Source organism: Erinaceus europaeus, chromosome 11 (genome assembly GCF_950295315.1).
Source record: "Erinaceus europaeus chromosome 11, mEriEur2.1, whole genome shotgun sequence".
Lineage (NCBI taxonomy): Eukaryota > Metazoa > Chordata > Mammalia > Eulipotyphla > Erinaceidae > Erinaceus > Erinaceus europaeus.
In genome coordinates this window covers 110,324,002-110,329,071 of record NC_080172.1, presented here as the reverse complement: position 1 = coordinate 110,329,071, position 5,070 = coordinate 110,324,002, and the positions used below count along the sequence as shown (strand labels likewise).

The following is a 5,070-nucleotide window of genomic DNA, read 5'->3' as shown; positions in this document are numbered from 1 at the left end:
ATGGAAGCAGCAAGGCACAGCACCCTTGACTTCGCAGTTGGCACCAAAGCTAATGGCAAGATCATTCTCAAAGGCCTTCAGTCCATTTTCCAAGAGTAGGGAATGATGGAGTCAGTGCACACCTGGCAGGACCATGGCTGTTTAGCAACTTACAGGAATAAAAAATGGCAACTTTGACAATTTGAGGATTTACCCACATGGGTTGGTACTGTTAGACATTCAAAGTTATAACAGTGATACACAAGGCAACTAAGTGGACAGTCTCTTGAACAAAATAGAAGAGTGAATGAAAGAATTGATTCAGGACAGCACTGGTCAGGTTAAGCAGTTACCAGCCATAGTTCGAGTAGGGGCTGTAGACAGATACTGGCCTTATGCTGATGGTTGCCAGGTTGAATATGATATAGATGAAGAGATATATAATGAGTAGTCACCCTATCCAAATATTAAAATCCTACACTCAAAACAATTTGCAAATATCCTCATCCTTAGTGGGGATGTTATTTTGGCAGAGACTGATTTGACTTATACCCAGGCCATCCTGGACAATGGCAAAGAAGATCACACTGGCAAAGAAGTACTGATTCTGGGATGGGGCCATATTGTGTGAAATAGTCAAACCGAAACCAAAGATGGTCACTATGGTAGCAATTGACCGAATGGTGATTGATGTGAGGAAGACATGCGGAAAACATGCGGTGAAATCTTGGACAAACTGAAAGGAGCCTGCTATGAAGTTTTAGTAGGAGATTGTATTCTAGTACTGAAGAAGTATGCCAAAGAAGGGAAGGAGTTTGACGGTGTGATTAATAATTTGACAGCTGTTCCCATCTCTGCATCTCCGAAAGAAGATTCCACATGTGAGTTTGTCAGACTGATTCTTGACCTCTCAATGAAAGTGCCCAAACAGGATGGCAAGTATTTCACACAGGGGGACTGTTAATTTGACCGAAGTCCTTCTGATGCTCTATGAAGAGCAACTTGGGCACCTGTCCTGTCCTGTGGAATTCTCAAAGGGAATTGTTTGTGTTCCTTCATGCTTGGAATTGTGCGTATTTTACACTGTTTGGAAGAAAGTTCCACCTTAGAGTAAATATTGCGATTACATGTGTTACAAATAGTCTTTCTCACTTTTACATGTTGTATATGACATCAAGTCAGGCAATTGATTGTGAATTCTTTCAACTTTTTTTTTCCCATTTGGTAATTTTTATTACTAGTAATTGGACAGTGGTTTATTAAAATTACAAGATTTCAGAGGTATCATTTCAGACCCATATATAAGTGTGTGTAAGTCGCTGCTCCCATCCACCAAAATCTTGTTCTCTCATTTTCTATTTTCTCAGATAGCCACAACTATTCTTTTCCAGAGTTTTTTAATTAAAAAAAAAAAAATGAAATTGTGTAAATTTTTCATGAACTAGCTCATTTTTCTTGAAAGTTAGCTAAAACATAATTAGATAGCACTGCAAAGACTGCTAAAGGCATGGAATCCCTAGAATGTGAGCACTGTTATTGGGAGAGGGGGCTTTTCTGGAGGGGGTAGACTTAAAATTCAGTAGTTAGGAGAAATGAGGCCTTATTATTGCTGCAGAGGAAAATACTGATGGCATTTCTAAAATTTTTTTTTGCTGTAGGGATTAAAATTTGATGCTTGCAGTTAAAATAACAGTAGTTCAATTGAAATTGTAAAAGAGGAAAACAGTGTGTTTTCTCAAGCAAACATCCTTAAGCCAATGTAAGACCACCAGAGGACGAGCAACAGTGATATTTGGCTATAGGATAGATGTATCATTTAATTGGGGCTATCGCCTCTGCCACTGACTATCCAGTTTACTGATTTTTTTCCAAAAGGTTCTGGCATCAGTAAATTATAGACAGATGTACATTAAATTGGTTATAAACCTCAGAGCAATTCACTGACTTGCCTATTTGGGCACTTAAATTTCTTCTTTGTGGAATCATTGTTCTCCTACTAGACCTCAGTCACTAGAGAGAACCCCATGTCTTACATATCATAGTATCTAATATCTCTTTTGAATAGGTAATTGTTTCTATATGTATTATAGAAATATTTCAGGATAGCTGTAAGGTAGGGAAACCTCAGAAATTAAGGTGAGCTTCCCTTGAAGATCCAGTTTCATGATTTTAAAAGAGTTGTTCTCCCCCAATGTAATTTTTGAGACTATGACAGATACATATATATATATATATATATACATATATACTTGCTTCATTGATTTTTCCCTCCACAAATACCACCATAACCCCCCCACCACCACCACACACACACACAGCCTGTCTCCCTTGGTGCTGTGTATGATGAAATGAACCTGAATCTCTATATATATAAATATGGGAATGTGATTATTTGTGCTTCCAGAATTTGAGCTTTTTTTACAATGCCAAAACAATCACAGACTTTTGGACTTTCCAAGTGAAACATTGCTGTAGAACAGGAAATGTTTGCCTATACTTACCAAAATGAAAAAGGAATATAAGTGTGAAAAGGTTTATGTATAATCATTAATGCTTTACTACTAGTGCTTCCTCTGAAGGAAAACTATTCTGTAACTATAAAATGTCAATAAAATCCATATATATATATATATATATATATATATATATATAATCTAATTTCAGTCATACAAACATTTAAAACTGTCTTGAGGAGTGAACAGCAGGGAGGTAGTTTTTCATGCCATCATTTATTCAGCACCCAGGTAATACTGAATAATATGGATCAACTACCTGAGCTAAGGTGAAACTAAATATTTGGGCTGAGGAGATAGCATAGTGGTGGTGCAAAAAGACTTTCATGCTTGAGGCTCAAAGGTCCCAGGCTCACTTCCCAGCACCACATAAGCCAGAGCTAAGCAGTGCTCTAGTCCTTTTTTTTTTTGTAGCTTTCTCACAAAAATAAACAAATAAATAATATATATTTATAATAAGTTGAACAGGAAATAAGTAGAACATATTCAGGTGAACTTTGGGAAGGAAAAAAATGAACTTTTGTAATAGACAACATTGTGATGTAAGGAACATGGAACTTGTTTTTCTCACAGCACTGCTCATCTATGGTGCTAGGGATTGAACCTGGGATTTTTGGTGTCTCAGGCATGAAAGTCTTTTTGCATAACCACTGTGCTATCTACCCCTATGCTGTATTTTCCTAATTAAAAGTAAGAACTGCTATTTATATGCATTTATAAAATAGTATAAAAATGATGAAAATTTGTCACGTTATAAAGATTCTTATAGGAGAGTTCCTATTAACGATTCTGTTTTGGAAAAGAGTATCGCAGTCATTTGCATGTTTATTTTTATATAGTCGGTAATTCACATGATCTGTGTATTACTTTTACAGTTTAACTGTAAGCCTCTTGCCAAGTGAAATGTTATTTTAAAACTACACACACACACACACACACACACACACACACACACACACACACCCGAAGCTGTTTGAATGGTGTAAAATAAAGCATTTCAGTTGCTTACTGTGTTGCATATCACAAGAGCCTCCTAAAGTTCTTCTTTATTAGAGGAAAACGTGGATGATTCAGATGCCATGCTTCAGTTGCCTTCATCATTTGAATGAGATAAGCTCTCAGCAAGATGTGTTCAAAGAAACTATGGTTCAAACTGTGTTATCCTGCTATAAAGCAATCTACTGAACATTTCTGAAGCAATTTAGACAGCTGTGACTTAGTTGTGAACAATGTGGACATTTAGTCTATTGACTTGAAATTGGGGCTGGGGGGCAGGCAGTAGCACAGCGGGAAAGCTCAACCCTTGCCTCCCCACCTGCAGGGAAGTCACTTCACAGGCGGTGAAGCAGGTCTGCAGATGTCTGTTTCCCCCCCTCTTTGTCTCCCTTCCTTTCTCGATTTCTCTCTGTCCTATCCAACAACAATGACAGCAATAAGAACAATAATAAGAACAACAATAATGATAAACAACAAGGGCAACAAAAGGGGAAAAAATGGCCTCCAGGAGCAGTGCATTCATGGTGCAGGCACTGAGCCCCAGCAATGACCCTGGAGGCAAAAAAAAAAAAAAAAAAAAAAAAGAAAGAAAGAGAAATTGGGGCTGCAGAGAAAATACTCAGGTATTTTCTTATGAGTTCATTTGCTCGAGAAAAAAATGCTTCCCTTTTTTTTTTTGTATGTGTCAAATCTTGGAACTGTCCATATTAAAATAAAAAATTAAAATGGCCTTTAAAGTTAGGTTTTTATTCAAATTTGTAGTATTGCAGATATAATGATATTTATACAACCTGTTGGAATATAAATATATATTTTTAAATTTATTTCTTTATTGGGGAATTAATGTTTTACATTCAACAGTAAATACAATAGTTTGTACATGCATAACATTCCCCAGTTTCCCCTTTAACAATACAACCCCCACTATGTCATTTATCATCCTTCATGGACCTGTATTCTCCCCACCCACCCACCCCAGGAATATAAATCTATTTTAAGGAGCATTTCTCAAATATGACATGTTCTGAGTTAAATTTATTTTAGTTCTCACAAATATTAGTGAATGACTTATTTATAACTGTTTTCTCATATTGATCAAATCTGTATTCAGCGAAAATAATTACCTCAGAAATGGTTGTCTTCTTTATTTGAAATACAATTTGCAAATAAATCTCTGTATGAGATAACAAAATGGTGCATTAATCAGCTATATGAAATCTTTGATATTAAGACATCTTAACATCTGAAATGTACTACGTGTGAGTAAAGATAAAGGAACATAGAAGTTTATCAAAGTAGGAAATACTAATTTTAATTTTCTTTCTTCTCCAGGGTTATCGCTGGGACTCAGTGCCTGCATTACAAATCCACTGCTCCTGGAGGCTATTTTTTTCTTTTGTTGCCCTTGTTGTTTATCATTATTGTTGTTATTATTGCTGTTATTGCTGTCACTGTTGTTGGATAGGACAGAAAGAAATGGAGAGAGGGGAAAGCAGGGGGGGGGGAGAGAAAGACAGACACCTGCAGACCCGCTTTACCTCTTGAGAAGCGACCTCCCTTCATATGGGGGAGCCGGGGGCTA

General features: G+C 36.7%; 1 pseudogene; it reads left to right on the top strand.

Annotated features, from left to right (window-relative positions):
• LOC103125866 (spermine synthase-like) lies at positions 1-1,188 on the top strand (annotated as a pseudogene).
• The last annotated feature ends 3,882 nt before the right edge of the window (positions 1,189-5,070 follow it).